At 41.1% G+C, this 17,250-nt stretch overlaps 1 protein-coding gene across 1 annotated transcript in view; it reads right to left on the bottom strand.

The window, feature by feature from the left end:
• The window catches only part of ANXA11 (annexin A11), a 53,850-nt gene extending 37,056 nt beyond the window's left edge, over positions 1–16,794 (bottom strand). The window contains exon 1 of the mRNA XM_067466965.1: positions 16,679–16,794. The gene's annotated coding sequence lies outside the window, so the exon portion shown is untranslated. The remainder of the gene's footprint in view (positions 1–16,678) is intronic.
• Positions 16,795–17,250: the final 456 nt, after the last annotated feature.

The raw sequence follows: 17,250 nt of genomic DNA, 5'->3' as shown, positions 1-17,250 counted from the left end.
AGATAGGTTGCAGCAGGGTGTTTCTGGATATAATGAGCTAGCCTTGGGACTGATCTTGGGCAGAAAAGTATTTGTCTTATTTTGGTGGTAGATGCTGTTGGTTTCCCCCCAGGTTTGTGGGTTTTCAGTATCCTGACCTGTCTCTTAACCCTTGGAATCCATCTTTGGACTGGTTTTTGACTACAGAATAGACTCTTGATCCCTGGACCTTGCTCATTGAACTCTCGGCGTTTGACTACTGGACTGGACCTTTTGACTACAGTGTTATCTTGAACCTGCAACAGTGTTTGCTGTCAGTTTTGTTTTATATTCTGTGGCTGAATGCTATCTTTATGTTTTATGTTTTGGACTATTAAAACAGCCAGAAAGTAAGTGCTGCTTTAATTAAATTGTTTAACACAAACTGGTGATTTGTTTGGTTCATCTCTACCTGAATAAGGCAGAGCCCTGGCATAATGACAGTGCAGACCATTGCCAATATCTTCCCCAATCACAAGACACCTCTGGCAGGAGCTGAACTCTCTTCCAACAACACTGAATCACTTTATGTCACAAGTTTGAGAGGGACAATTGTGCAAAACATAAATATTTGATGGCAATACCAGATTCTTGGTCTTCGTAGGATGTACTTTTATAGGTTTTCTTGTGTCTGGGGCATTTCATGGTTGTTTGGGGCCAAATAGACTTTGCCATTTGTAAATGGGTGGAGGTGGCTTTCTGGGAGTGTTGGGCCTTGGGTTCAAGAGCTAGGAAAACAGGACTCAGAGCTCCCATGCAACCCGTGGGCTTCACCATGCCCACCCCTGCTCTAAATACTGCCATAAATGTACCTTATACATTCATATATGAGTTTAGAAGGTTTACTCAGATAATCAACCCAAAAAACCTGGTCAACCTATCCATGGTTCAATGAAAGTACTGAACATTAACTCTTTTTTTTTTTTAATAAAAGAACCATCCCCTCCACTGAGTAGGTTGGTGAAAGGCAAATTCTTACCCTGCCACAGAAAAACCTAAAACCATCAACCACCACAACTCTCTGCCACAATGCTGCTTCTGGACTTTTTGAAAATTTGGGTGAGGAAATGGTGACCCCCTGAGGCAATATTTGTACTTTCCTCTCTCCATGAAATCACCTTGACTTATCCATGGGTCATATCAAAACGCAGAATTTTTTCCCCAAAACCTGCCCTTGACCTATAAATGCAGTTGACTTATACATTTTTTATCATGCCAGAAGCAACTTGAGAAACTGCAAGTCGTTTATGGTGTGAGAGAATTGGCCATCTACAGAGACGTTGGCCAGGGGAGTTCAATGTGAAACGAGCTCTAGGGTAAAAGCTATCTCTCAGTCTCTTTCTCTTTGGCCTCTTCCACACAGCTGTATAAAATCCATATTGAACTGGATTATATGACAGTGCGAACTCAATATAATCTAATTTAAAGCAGAAAACCTGGGATCAGATCCTGGAATATAGGGCCTGTTTGGAAGGCCCATAGGCCGTTTCCACACAGCTAAATAAAACCCCACATTATCTGCTTTGTACTGGAATATATGGCAGTGTGGATTCAGATAACCCAGTTCAAAAGAAATATTGTGGGATTTTCTGCCTTGATATTGTGGGTTATATGGTTGTGTGCCCTTCCACACAGCTCTAAAACCCAAAATATCAAGGCAGAGAATCCCACATTATCATAGTGTGGACACAGATAACCTAGTTCAAAGCAGATATTGTGGGATTTTCTGCTTTGATATTCTGGGATATAGGGCTGTACCAGGGTTTCTCTCCAAGTTTTAGTAATGCTTCTTTTGAGGCAAAGTAGAAAACAGAATGAAAGCTAGACCCAAATTGCACTAAATGTTCCTTGGAGACTACTGCCATTGTCTTACCATGGCTACTGCTGCATGTCAAGCCCACCAGGACCTACCACCAGAAATAGAGAAGTAGTGACCTTAAGATTGCACACAGAGATCCCCTCAAATATAATACCCTTAACAAAAGAGCTTAGAAGTGTTACTTTTTTGGATCTCAATTCTCAAAATTCCCCAGATGTAGCTCCTGGTTGTCAACAACACAGATATTCTCTCATGTCTAAACAGGTACTGAGAACTAATGTAAAGTTATTTATTGATTTATTTACAGTATTTATATTCCACCCTTCTCACCACGCAGGACTCAGGGTGGATTACAATGAGCATATACATAGCAAACATTCAATGCCACAACCACACAACATATATAGACAGACACACAGAGGCTATTTAACATTCCAGCTTTTTTCATGAGTGTATTCTAGCCACCAGGGGAGCTGTCCACTTCACCGTCCATTTGTGACACTGATGAAGTACTTCTTCATTCTTTGCATGCTTGCTGGAGATTTTTATGGCATTGTAAATTAGCCTCCCCGCATAAGCGGTACCTAAATTTCCTACTTGACAGATGCAACTGTCAAGCCACCAAGCTACACAAATTGGTGGGAAGCTCACTCCAACCCAGGCTGGCTTCAAACTCACGACCTTTTGGTCAGTAGTGTTCTTAATGTAGCTGACTTTTCTTTAAAAAAAACCTTAAATCAACTTTAAACCACTTTTGAACTGCATGTTGGTTAATTATACAGAAACAGAGTATGGAAGATAGGCAAATTGTAAAAAATATGTCTGGCTAATGTATGTTTTGAACTATTTGCATTACAAATTGATTAGAAGCAAAAGCTGTCTTGGAGTTTCCCCTGTACAGCTACTGTGGCTGCGCCGTTCCACATCCTGCTTGCAATCTTATGATTGTCACTTGAGATTTGGCAGACTGTAAGTAAAATTGAAAAATGCTGTTTGTGTATTATGACCTAGGATTTTTGGGATGTTGCTTTGCTTGAAAAGAAAAATATCAATTCACATTAAGTCGTTAGAGGAAAGTTCCATGGACTTCCCAAAAGACAAATAAATGGATCCGACAGCAAGTAAAGTTCTCTTTAGAAGCTAAAATGCCTAAACCGTACTTTGGACCTATTATGAAATAACATGAGATGACAGGATGATCATGCTTGGCAAATTGTATGGAGCAGGAAAAGAGGTGGCTTGAGCCAATCCAGGAAGCCATAGCTCTGAATTTGCAAGAGTTGAGCAAATCAGTTGATAACAGGGTATCTGGAATGTCTCTCATTCACAAGGTTGCCTTAAGCCAGGTTGACAGCAATTAAAAACAACCAACTCCGGCTCCTTCCACACAGCTGAATAAAATCCCACATTATCTGCTTTGAACTGGGATATATGGCAGTGTGGACTCAGATATTCCAGTTCAAAGTAGATATTGTGGGTTATTCTACCTTGATTTTCTGGGTTAGATGGCTGTGTGGAAGGCCCCTGAGATTCATTCAATTGATGACAACCCAACATCTGTTCAAATATTTCTCAAGATGTAAAATATAGTATGAAATTCAGAGAGTTTAATAACTTCATTTTCTCTGAGCTGAAAGATGGGAACGGAAACATTAAGAAGCTAGTAATACTCACTGTAGAAATCTTGCTTGTGGCCTTGTATCTACAATAAATTCTTTGAGAGCATTACTGCAAACTGAAAAATGTTTACTGAGACTAGGGCGAGGTGATCTTAAACCAAAATAGATTGAGATCACCAAAGACGTAACCATTTCAACCCTCATTTAAAAATTGCCATTAAAAGAAACTTTAAATCATTAAAGCTTCATGTGTGAGATTCATGAGGGGGACCTGCCCTAAAGTCCTGGTGGATGATTTTTGCACTCCTTATGCAGACTGGGCAACATGAGGCCATAGGTGATTTCTCCAATTATCTTGGAGTGAAACCCAAATATCTTCCCTCTCCCTACAGTACAAGGAGTAGCTGATGATTGTCTACCCCTATTTCTAAGCATAGTAGATTCTATCGACCCTCTCCAGGCATGAAGCCAGGCCGGGGGAGGGGAGGGGCTTGAGGGGTTTCTCAGGGTGGTCCGTGAGAAGGCCTTACTGCTACATGGCATGGGCCCTCGGCGCACTCTCTTTCTTTTCTCTCTTTCAGTGCCGGGAGAGGAAGGGGAGTGCGCCGACAACCCAGGCGCCAAAGAGGATGCCGCTGCACCACAATCCATTTGGAAGCCGCAATAGGCCTTCCCGGCCATGCACTCGACAGGCCTTCGCGCCTGTGCATTGAAGTCTCACCACACTCGTGGCTTGGAGTGAAGTGCGTCGAGCCCATTGGTTGCCTTCTGGGACTCTCTGGATCCAGGTAAACAACAACTCCCATTTGAAAAAGGGCAATCATTCCCCAATCCCTGCCTCTATGCACAGTTGAGCACATTGGCTCTATGTGCCAAGTTTAGTCCAGATCCAGCGTTGGCTTGGTTGAATGCCACCTGGATAAGGGCGCACCGCAACGCCCAGAACCAAGGTCAATCACCCCCAATCTCCGCCTGTCCTGTATGTACAGTTGGCCATATTTGGTCCAGATATTATGTTGGCTGCCTTTTGGCTGCCTTTGGTGCTTTCTGGATACAGGTAAACAACAACTATCATTTTAAAAGGGCAATAATTCCCCAATCCCTGCCTGAGTGCACTGTTGGGCACATTGGCTCTATGTGCTAAGTTTGGTCCAGATCCAGCGTTGGCTTGGTTCAATGCCCTGTTTTTGTTTTTATTTATTATTATGATTATTATGATTATTATTATTATTATTAAATAGTTCTTCTATGTTAAAATGAAATTAGTTATGCTACTAATATGCTGCCTCCAAAGGCAGAATATTTAATTTAGAGCCTGTTTCTTTAAGAGTAGGGGAGGGTTAAGGATCCCTAGCTTTAGAACTCTGGGAATGACAATTGGAATGACAATTGGTTGGGGATTTCTGTTCAGTTTAAGTTTAAGAAGTTTAATGATAGACAAGAGACTTAGTGGACTAGCAATGATTTCCATCCATCGCGACATCACTATCAAATCAGAATAAGTAATTGACAAAATGGCTGGGGAGAAGAAAATAAGACTGTTGCTATAAAGTAAAAATTAAGTCAAAAGATATTCTAAACATTTTGTCAATGAAAGCAAATAAATACCATTTATTATTTAAACTGTTATGTTTATTCATATCATGATCTGATCACCATGTCCATATATCCCATATGCATGGGGATATTGGGATAACGATACAAAAGGTTTGCAAGGGTAGATCCTCTCTCATTCAGCCCTCCCCCACACCAAAAAAACCAATATCCTGGCTATGGGCCTGACCCTCTCCATTTTCCTTCATAACTATAATACATAACAGAGAACAAGCCAACTTAGCAAAAAAAAAAAAAAACCAACAAAAACATGTAATCTTGATCTCCTCTCACAAACTCATGCCATAGAGCAGTGGTTCTCAACCTGGTGGGTCCCCAGGTCTTTCGGCCTACAACTCCCAGAAATCCCAGCCAGTTTACCAGCTGTTAGGATTTCTGGGAGTTGAAGGCCAAAACATCTGGAGACCCACAAGTTGAGAACCACTGCCATAGAACATCTGGGTGAAAGCATATATCTCACCACAAGGGTGAAAAATGTAAGATGCACCATGATGGATCAGAGCAAAGTCCTACAAATATAACCTTTCATCCACACAGTGGCTAATCAGTTGTTTATGGAAGAGCCCACATGGCTACAGCTACACCCTCTGCCTCACGCTCACAAGCCACAATCCTCTATTAAAGCCATCCTAATGGGCAGCCATTGCTACATCTTATGACCATGAATCCCAACATTTAGGCACATGCTGCATGAAGAAATATCTCATTCAACTTTCCTGGCTCTCTCAGCCCAACTCTCACCTCTCCAACTTCAGCAGATGACTTCTGCATATCAGTTGCTGGGAAACATGAAACAGAGGATGCCATTCTAATATCATCAAAGAGGAAGAAACCCTTTCTCTACCTACTTTCTCTGTATCATGTGTAGTATTGCTCATCTCTGCCTTGGCCACCATGTTAAAAATGGAGAAAGAAGCTTTAATATTGCCCCAACTTCAGGAAAATGTCTTAATACCACAGTGACAGAGTGAAGATTAAAACTTCTCATCATTCTCTAGCAATAAAATTTAGAGACAGTCTCTGGTTGCTACCAAAATTTTAGGCAGCTAAAATGGGGTGCTATGGGGAGGGCTGTAGACTACATCCTTTGCATACAACACTTGTTTGATTGGTTCATATCTTGCTTTTCTCCTGAATGGGACTCAGAGGCAAAAGGTTCTGCCCAACATGTTCAGACAGGACTGGGGAGAGTAAAGGCAGTGTTGTGGTTTGGGTGCTAGGCTACAGCTCTGGAGATCAGGGCTTGGATCCCCACTTGGACATGGAAACCCACTGGGTGACCTTGAGCAAGTCACACTCTCTCAGCCTCAGAGGAAGAAAAAGTCAAATCCCCTCTGAATAAATCTTGCCAATGAAATCGTATATCAGGATCACTTTAGGGATAACTAAATTGGAAATGACTTGAAAGCATACAACAACAAAAAACAAGAGGAAGATAAATGTTAAAAATGCATTTTCCATTTTTTTTTAAAAAAAACAACTTTAAAATAGTAATTCTGACAACCTTAAAAAGATTGCTTGTAGTCCAGCAACTCTCAAGTGATAGTCATGTGGTTAGAGATTTTTTTTTCCATATCCTCCTCTTTTTTTATTAAAAGCAGCTTTTAATAAATCGCAATGACTCTGTTCACAGAGACTACAAGAGTGGACATATTTGTTATATTAAATTCAGATTTTTTTTGGAATCATATTTTTGAAAAGGATGCTATATTAAGAATCTACTGAAAATAATAACAGCCATTTTCATGAAGATTGAGGTTTTAAAAAAAACAAAACCAAAAAAATGTTTGCTTATTTATCTCAACTATAGTATTGCTGACTTTCATACTACCATCACTGAACTTATACTACCATCAAATGTTTCTTCTGCCATTCGTCTAAAAGTCAACCTCTTTCAATTTTAGTTCAGGGTATCTAACATCCTGTAGGTAGTAACACAAAAGAAGACTTTGCTCTCTTATTTTGGAGAGAAGTCTAATTCTTAGGGCCTGTCCAGACAGGACCTTTATTGCAGTATCTATCAAAATAAAGGAGGAGCTGTCCAGACAACGTTCTGGACAGTCTCAAATTAATTCACTACAAACCAGGAAAACCATGGTAGTGAATTAATTTGATAGTGGGTTTATTCCGCGCCATAAATCCACTATTTCCGGTGTCTGGACTACAATCCAGACAGTATTCCCACAGTTTACCGGGCTAAATAAGCCCGGTAAACTGTGGGAATACTCATCCCCTCTCTTCAAGCCCCCAGACCCCTTAGAAAAGTAATAAAAACTTACCCTTCCTCCATTAGAAGCCTCGGCCGGCTCTCCCAATGCATAGAAATAATGCACCAGGAGAAGCCGGGGGGGGGGGGGGGGGTGGAGAAGGGAGGAAAATTGTTCTCCCTCCTTGCTCTCCTGGCATATCATTTCTATGCACCAGGAGAGCTGACCGAGGCTTGTAATGGAGGCCGGGTAAGTTTTTATGACTTTTCTAAAGGGTCTGGGGGCTTGGGGGGGGGGGCTAGTCCCGAGATAATGTCTGGACACCCACCCCAGAATGCGTGCACTTTCTGGGGTGGGTGTGGATAGGTTCCCAGAAACATCCGCATTTTGAAGTGCAGGCAGAAAAGTTTCTAGATGAATTGCAGGCAAGTGTGTTCAGACTCACTTACAACAATCAGACCACAGGCAGCTGAATGGAGGGAACACAACAAAAAACTGGAAAGCATATAACAACAGTGAAAGAATAAAAGGAGACCAGGCTCCATGTGCTATTTAATGGTCAAAATACTTTCTTTATTAAAGAATCTGCAATTTTTTCAAATATTGTTTTAAAAAGTAAACGTGTTTCTGTTTTTTTTTTTTTTTTTTTTTTTTTTTTTTTTTTAGACTAGTACTTGAAAAAGGCCTATTTATGGTAAGGTGGAATGCATTGGGCATTTCAAAGAATAAAATATCTTGACTATCAGTTTTATGGAAGTAGTCATGACTCTCTTCAGCCCTATTGTTTCCATAAGTCTGCTGTAGGATTAACTAAATTTCTGTCCAATTCTTTTCATAGGCTTGTGCCTAATAATACATATCCTGTTGTTGAAGGCTGGAATCAATTGGGTTGCTCGGAAAACTCACAGCAATATATATCCTGTTTTGTGGTTTCTGCCTATCATGTCCAAATTGTAGCTTACATGCTTCTCCCTCTAACCCAGTGGTTCTCAACCTGGGGTCCCCAGATGATTTTTGCCTACAATTCCCAGCAATCCCAGCCAGTTTAGCAGCTGTTAGGATTTCTGGGAGTTGAAGGCCAAAAGCATCTGGGGACCCCAGGTTGAGAACCACAATCTAACCCCTTTCTTTTGCTCTTGTTTTTATTTCAGTGCCTTGTTGTTTTTGTGTGTGTACGTATTTGTTTATATGTTTGTGTATATATATGTGTGTGTTTGTGTATATATGTGTGGTTTTGTACATATGTTGTAATGTAATTTTAATTTTGTGGCTTTTTATGTCTCTTCTGCTGTGTTTTTCGTGTTTCTATGAGTGATGGTCACTTGTTGGCCTGATAGGTGTATGGTGTCCAAATTTCATGTCAATTCATCCAGTGGTTTTTGAGTTATGTTAATCCCACAAACGAACATTACATTTTTATTTATATAGATTTATTTATTTATTTATGACATTTATATGTCACCCTTCCCACACCGAAGGGGACTCAGAGCGGCTTACAAAATATATATACATACAATATATTATATTATTAGCATAGTATAATATCAGTATTAAATATTACTATATTGTATTATACCATTATATTGTGAGATTATTAGTAATATTACATGTAATATAAATATGTAATGATAATATATTATTAGTAGTATTATATTGCATTACATTATAATATTATAAATATTATATGTATACACAATATATTATATTACATTACATTATATTATATTATATTACTAGCATTATATTATTCACTTTTCTCTCTCTTCATGATGGCCAGCTTCTGTTTGCAGGATCAGAGGCAACCTATTCTCCATGTATTAGTTGCCATATAAGAGGTGCTATCCGTTTCCTGATTGTGAGCTGATTTAGACAGGCCTTTATTTTGTTCCCACAAAAAGAAAGAGAATGGTAATCTAGATCACTGCTTCTTGAATCGTGGGTCCATATCCCATACAGTGAAGAATCTGCCCTTGCGCTATGCTACTCTGCTGCTGAGTATGCATGCCCAGTGTGGAACACATCTCACCACACTAAAACAGTGGATGTGGCCCTTAATGAGACATGCCGCATTATCACAGGGTGTCTGCACCCCACACCACTGGAGAAATTACACTGCTTAGCCGGTATTGCACCACCTGACATCCGCCAGGAAGTTGCAGCCAATAGTGAAAGGACCAAGGCAGAGACATCTCCAGCTCATCCCCTGTTTGGGTATCAGCCAGCACGTCAATGACTTAAATCAAGATCTACAGAGACACTCGCTGGAACACCTCAGCAAGCGAGAGTTCAAAAGTGGCAGGCTCAAACCCAGCACCTCAATCCGTGGATGATACCAGATGAGAGACTCCCTCCTGGGCACACGGAAGACTGGGCGACTTGGAAGGCGCTCTGGCACCATGAGATGCAGAGCCAACCTTCAGAAATGGGGCTACAAAGTTGAATCCACGACATGTGAGTGCGGAGAAGAGCAAACCACTGACCACCTGCTGCAATGCAACCTGAGCCCTGCCACATGCACAATGGAGGACCTTCTTGCGGCAACACCAGAGGCACTCCAAGTGGCCAGATACTGGTCAAAGGACATTTAATCAGCTACCAAGTTTGCAAAATTTGTGTTGTTGTTGTTGTTTTTTATCTGTTTGTTTGTTTTGTTCTGTTAGAAATGTAATACAATGTTCTGGTTGCGGATGACACGATAAATAAATCCCAAATGAACCCTTAGATCAATGTTGGGGTCATGAAAAATTAGGAACATGACTCATTTTCACAAATCTGAGAGCAACAATGTTCAGTGTTCAGAGTGGACTCTTCAGCTATGCTCCACAAAAAAGAAAATCGGCCCGTTTAAAAATCCAACATTTTTCAAGACTTACTATACTGCTTTTATATACCTATATACCCAGGGTCATGTAAACATTTATCAGGTGGAAAGGGGTTCCAAGTCAAAAAAGTTTAAGAAGTCCTGATCCAGATCCTCTGTGTATATTTCTGGTTCCCACCGCAATAAAAGGCAATTCTGACCTAGAATGGCCTTCTGTCTAATTTAGTTCAGCATGATAATCTAGACAGGCCTTCTTATCTTAGCTGATTACTGCAAGAAAGAGAATAGTAACCTAGAACCATAGAGTTGGAAAAGACTACATGGGCCATCTAGTCCCACAGGGCTTCTATCTTAACTAACTGGGCTCTTCTTAAACCTGGTACTACTATTACTACTTTTTCAGTTTTTTGCAAATTCTACAAAAAGAAAGAAAAAAACAGGCAAAGCAAATGAGTTAATATTTTAAGCCTCTTAAAAGAATAACAGCTCTCTTTCACCATGCGTTGAAAAGTTCAGAATTCCAAAGCATTCGATGTATCATGCTCCCAGAACACAACTCTTCAATTCCTTCATAGGGCCCTTCCAGACTGGCGCTATATTCCAGGATCTGATCCCAGGTTTTCTGCTGTACACTGGATTATATGAGTCTCCACTACCAGATAACCTGGGATAAACAGAAAACCTGGGATCGGATCCTGGGATATAGGGCCTATCTGGAAGGGCCCTCAGATGCTGTTCAGAAAACACCATGGTTTGTTATGTTGTTGAAATCAAACAATTTATGAGCAGAAGCCTGAGGCCAGGTGTCCAAATCCATAATTTCGTAATTATTTATGAACCAAACCCAAATGTGTTCTTGAACACTTTCGAGAAGGATTCCTTCACAGGTGAATTGATGTGACATAGATTCCCCGAAGGTAAGAAGTTTGGAAAGCACACATTTAAATTATAACCTGAGGACAACCTTCTTCTCATCTATCATCCAGACAATAGTCTATGAGACAGGAATGTCTTTTTGACACAGAAGTGCAATAGCTCCTGTAATTACGTTTTTATAATGATAGGGAACATAAATTGTGGTGGAATGGTCTTTCACAACTTTTGAAATAATTTTTGGGCAAGTCTTTTTCTAGAATGTATTTCTCTCTTCCTTTGGTTGCATCTTTCTAAATTAATAGTACATTGTGACTTTGGTTCCCAGACTAACTGTAGCTGGACAAATGTTTTCTGGCAGAATCATACCATAGTCTCACACTAAAGGACCTAAGAAATGTCCAGAGCGATGCATCACTAGACATCCCTAGTTCTCCAGTTCATCTACGAGGATATCAGCAGTTCTCAAAGTGTGCTCCGCACAGCCCTTGGGACTCCACGAGAAACATTTGCTTCAAAAAGGGCTCAGCATCTGAATAAGTTTGAGAACCCCTGATCTATATCCTCAATTTCTAACAGAAGGATACCACCGAATCATACTGGAGGAGCTAGGAAATGACTAGAGCAGGCATATTTTGTCAAACCAGGCAAATGAAACCATGGGTCCTACAGATAATAATCATCACCATCATCTTCTTTATTTATACCCTGCCACCATCTCCCCAATGGGGACTCGAAGCGGCTTACATGAGGCCAAGCCATGGGGGATTTATTATACTAAGCATACTTGTAGGTTTTTTGGGCTATATGGCCATGTTCTAGAAGCATTATCTCCTGACATTTCACCTGCATCTATGGCAAACATCCTCAGAGGTTGTGAAGTTACAACCTCTGAGGATGCTTGCCAAATATGCAGGCGAAACATCAGGAGAGAATGCTTCTAGAACATGGCCATACAGACCAAAAAACCTAAAACAACTCAGTGATTCTGGCCATGAAAGCCTTCGACAATATACTAAGGATAATTCTTGACAAGTGGTCCCACCAGTTCTTGACTCAGACCTGAAGAAGGAATTTCCTGGGCTATGCCTGCAGCATTTGCCTTGTTTCAAGGCAAAACTTCTGACTCTAGGGTAGTTGTAGAGCTGGACTAGTATGGTTTCTATGACAGCCAGAAATGAGATTACGGGACAGAAAGAGGAAATGGTCCTTGTTTGGTTAAAGTTTGACCAGACAAGCAAACCTGTACATGAGTTAATGGGGGAAAAAAGTTAATCAAACCAAATTGCATTGGCTCAATGCACTCTCTTTCCTGGTTTTTTTATTCCCAATCAGGTAAATTCACATTAAAAATAGATAGTAAAACAACCAAACAACTACACATCTGTCAATCCTTTTGTTCTTAGGGCAACTGAAATCTATATAAATAAAAGTGAAATGTTTGTTTGTGGGATTAACATAACTCAAAAACCACTGAACGAATTGACACCAAATTTGGACACAATACACCTATCAGGCCAACAAGTGACCATCACTCATAAAAACACTGAAAAACACAGCAGAGGTGCCTTAAAAAGCAATATATATGTATATTACAACACATGCGCAAAACCACACCTACCTACACACACAAACACACACATATACACAAATACACACACACATATATATACACACAAAACACATATATACAGACTGGGCCACAGCAACACGTGGCAGGGAATGGCTAGTGAAATATAAATATACCTCATTGAAGTAAACATAATTCACACCCTTACCTCTACCACTGCCGCCCCAATAATTGCTGCTCCAAACAAACTACAAAATAATACCTTCCACTCATTTTGTGACTGAAGGGGTGAACCAAGTTACTGAGTGTCAGACAAGTGGAATATAAGTTGCAAAGACCTACCAAATCGGCCCTTATATTGCAAATGGAAGGCAAAATTGGATTTAAAGACAGTGGCTGTTAGTCACTTAATGACTTCATAGTCAAGGTGAAATCTGAACTAGGGAATTCCCAATTTCCACTCTTAGTGCGGAGTATACTGGCACAGGAATGTTACTAACATCATACTTGCCAAACTAGAGAGGGGAGGCTTGGCAGGGATGAGCAATATGTTAAAAGGGAGAATCCTTTCCTGTATTATTTCTATGTTCCTCTGCAAATTATTTCCCCAAACTGTTTCCCACCTAACAGGTCTCATTTCTAGTTGGAAATTCCATCAAGGGAAAAAAATTAAATAAACAATGGGAAAATAGTGTGTGAAGGAGACAGATTATGACCCCAGCTATCATCTTCCAATTTCCAAATAGAATTACTGGAAACCTTGTGTTTCCATTGCGACACCTAGTCCTGCCTTTTACGTGTTGTACTAGCTCTCTTTAAGCTCATTCTGCCACAAGGCTGCATCCCAAAATAATTCTTGGTGCAGCAGCTGCCTTTAGATGTGCAGGAAGCAGAGTTAGCAGGTTATAGCTGTACCTAAACCAGACAGATCTGCCATAGAGCAACCAGAAACAGGATAACAGAACTAACAATGTTATTATGAACAACCTGAAGAGATAACAGTCAGGAGACCTTCTTTGTTGTGGGCTCAGGCACAGAAAGAAAGAGAAAGAGGGAAGAAAACTCCATCATTTAGCAATTGAGGGCCCTTCCACACAGCCATATAACCCAGAATATCAAGGCATATAATCCACAATAACTGCTTTGAACTGGATTATCTGAGTCCACACTGCCATATAATCCAGTTCAATATGGATTTTATACAGCTGTGTGGAAGGGGCCTGAGAGTGGAGTAGACTGGATTGTTTATACATACGGATACTGCGTATTTCTAGAAAAATATTATTGTACTATGTCTAGTGTACTTTATACATTTTAAAAGACTTTAGTATTTAATCTAGGTTATAATAATAGCATAGCATTTTAACTTTGTCACCCAGAATGCTATTTAATCAATGTTACATGAAGTGAACACAATTGCTTGTCTGACTTTAGTAACTCTGCCTCTGCTGCTCACAGGAGTGGCAAGATGTTATGTAAAACATATATCCATCTCTGTTCTCAATCTTTTCCATCCCACATCTGGGAGGAGCCAAGCACTGCCTCCAGGTTTATATTCAACTATTAAAGTCTAAAACAAGGGTCCTCAAACCTTTTAAACAGAGGGCCAGATCACAGTCCCTCAAACTGTTGGAGGGATGGATTACAATTTGAAAAAACATGAATGAATTATTATGCACACTGCACATTTCTTATTTATAGTGCAAAAAAAAAACACTTAAAAACAATACAATAAACTTATTAATATTTCAATGGAAAGTGTGGGTCTGCTTTTGGCTGATGAGATAGGGTTGTTGTTGTTGTTGTAGTTGTGTGCTTTCAAGGCGTTTCAGACTTAGGTTGACCCTGAGCGAGGGCTGGGTAAATGACCTTGGAGGGCCATATCCGGCCCCCGGGCCATAGTTTGAGGACCCCTGGTCTAAAAATGTGGTTTCTCTCTCTTGTAATTTACACAGAGAGCAGATAATCCCTTTATTCTCATACTAACATAATATTCTCCAAATGTTTTGAAGTCACAGAACTTGAGACTAAATTCAATATGATAAAAGAGATGATTGGCAATTTTTCATTAATTTTATTTTAATGTCAAGAAGAGGCAGCTCCGTATAGAGGTAACACAGAGGGAGTCAAACTGTCTTCTTTAGGCTATTTGTCGAATCATGTGCTAACCCAAATCAGTCTAGACTATCTACAACAGTGGCCACATGTGTGCCATAGTTAGACCCTAGGGCTAAACAAAAAGTTGCGACTTGAGTGAGAATCAATGTGGTTAAATCACTGCAAGTGTTTTGGCCTACAACTCCCAGAAATCCCAGACAGTTTACCAGCTGTTAGGATTTCTGGGAGTTGAAGGCCAAAACATCTGAGGACCCACAGGTTGAGAACCACTGAACTACACTAAGACAGCCACCTTCAAAACGCCCCTATCTGATTCTTATTCAGATGACACAAGAAAACAGAATCAACAGAATTCATAATAACGCATACTATCCACTCATGCTGTGAGCAGCCACGGCTAAATGAACAACATATCCTTCCTTCCTGGCTTGTGATATGAAGACTCTCTAGGACTTAGTATTCTAACCCTAAAAGTCAGGGAAATAATTCGCATTCTATTTTGGGTTTATTTCTCTGGCTTTTCAGGAAGTGCCAGGTCTTGCCAAATTTGGATGTCACAATAAGGAAATCACAGGTGAAAGATCATTGGGTTTCTTTAACATCTTCTTACTTGGTCAGGGTGCAGCAAGACATTTCTAGTGAATGACAAAGGTTCTCATGAACTTTGGCTTATAATTTTGACATCTAAACGATGTCACTGTCTTTCAGCACAATGAGTTAGAGCCTTGTGACGGCAGGACTGCTGACCAAAAGGTCAGTGGTTCAAATCCAGAGAGCAGGTTGAGCTCTCGTCTGTCAGCTCCAGTTTCTCATGCAAGGACATGAGAGAAGCCTCCCACAGGTTGGTAAAATATCTGGGCAATGTGCTTGCAGACAGCCAATTCTCTGACACCAGAAGCCACTTGCAGTTTCTGAAGTCACTCCTCACACACACACACACATACACACACACAATAAGAATAAAATGAGGAGGAAGGAGGAGAAAACCATGTGTCTTCTCTGAAATGCCTTAGAGGAAAATTATTTATTTATTTTAAATAATATTTATTTGTACACCACCCTTCTCAACCTTGAAGGATATTTTGGGTTGTTCACTGTGTTGGCAACAATTCAATGCCATTGATTAAAAAAAAGTATAAAATAAGATTTAAATGCAATAAAAGATAAGATATGCAATAAAAGGGGGAAAAAACTAGGACATGGAACAATGGCTTCAAACTACAAGACAGGAGATTCCATCTGAACATGAGGAAGAACTTCCAGACTGTGAGAGCCGTTCAGCAGTGGAACTCTCTGCCCCGGAGTGTGGTGGAGGCTCCTTCTTTGGAAGCTTTTAAACCGAGGCTGGATGGCCATCTGTCAGGGGTGCTTTGAATGTAATATTCCTGCTTCTTGGCAGGGGGTTGGACTGGATGGCCTTCGCAGGATGGTCTCTTCCAACTCTTTGATTCTATGATTCTAAGAATACTAATCCTGGAAGACTATCCTACTCGGCCAAGGAGGGATCGCCTAAGCAAGTAAGTAAGTGACACTCTTAACTTAAAACGCTCTTAAGTTGAGATGTTCTTAAGTCGAGGCTCCACTGTAGTTTAGCAATGCGATAGGTTTGCCCTGAGATCTCTATTAAGTCAGAAAGACTGGGAAGGCACACAAGAGCTGTAGAACCCATAGGAAAAGGAAGTCCCATAAGAGGGCCTGAGTTGCTGATGACTCGAAGAGGTGAAAGCCCTGCAGGGTGGGCAATCCTTGAGCCCTGAAAGGAGTCTTTCAGGAAAGTCTCAAGACTTGTGGGGCCAGGACCGGGCCTGCCAATCAGCCTGAGCCTTGGGGGCCTCTCCCTCCCTTCAGCCTGGCGGAGGAACTACGCCCTAGGTGGACAGCGCCCAAGACCGCAAGCAGCTTGCTCTAGCTTCGTACTTCTTGCAAGCTCTTCCCACCCAGTCCAGGCAAAGGGTCCCTGAGCGAGTAGGAAGCCCAGCCTGATTTAAAAGGAGGGGAAACAGAGAAGAGGCTCCTTACCTGGCGGAGAAGGGTCCAGGAAGGTCCTTACTTCTGATCTCTTACGGGTTCGGGGAAGGAGGAAATAACAGCTCAGCCAAGAGGAAAGGGAGGCGGAGGAGGAGCTTCTTGGCCTTCCTCCTCCCTCTTTCTCCGGGTCGGCCCTTCCCTCCCTCCTTCCCTCCCTCCCCGAGGGCTGGAGGCGGAGAGGAGCTCGAGTTACACCAGAAAGCTTCGGAAGAAATGACAGGCATCCACTGTGACACCGCCTCTAAAAGGATTTCCCCATAGATATGCCTCTCTCTCTCTCTTTCTCTTTTTCTTTGCTTTCGCAGCCATACAAGGCTGTAGTTGGACAGTGATGTTGTGTGCCCTGAAGTCAGGTTTCTTCCCCTGCTTATGGCAACCTCTGGTGGGGTTTTTTCCTTTGGACAGACTTTTCCAAAGGGAAGTTGCCATGTTACCCAGTTTGAACTGCATTCTGTGATCATGTATACACTTCAGTACAGTCCAAACAGCACTATAAGTGGCCAGAGGCGCTCCTAGGTAATTTTCAACGGTAAGCAAACAGTATTTTGGCTGTGGACAAGTCT

Source organism: Anolis sagrei, chromosome 3, assembly GCF_037176765.1.
Source record: "Anolis sagrei isolate rAnoSag1 chromosome 3, rAnoSag1.mat, whole genome shotgun sequence".
Classification (NCBI taxonomy): Eukaryota; Metazoa; Chordata; class Lepidosauria; order Squamata; family Dactyloidae; genus Anolis; species Anolis sagrei.
The sequence above is the reverse complement of the archived record's forward strand: the minus strand, read 5'-3'. Positions and strand labels throughout refer to the sequence as shown.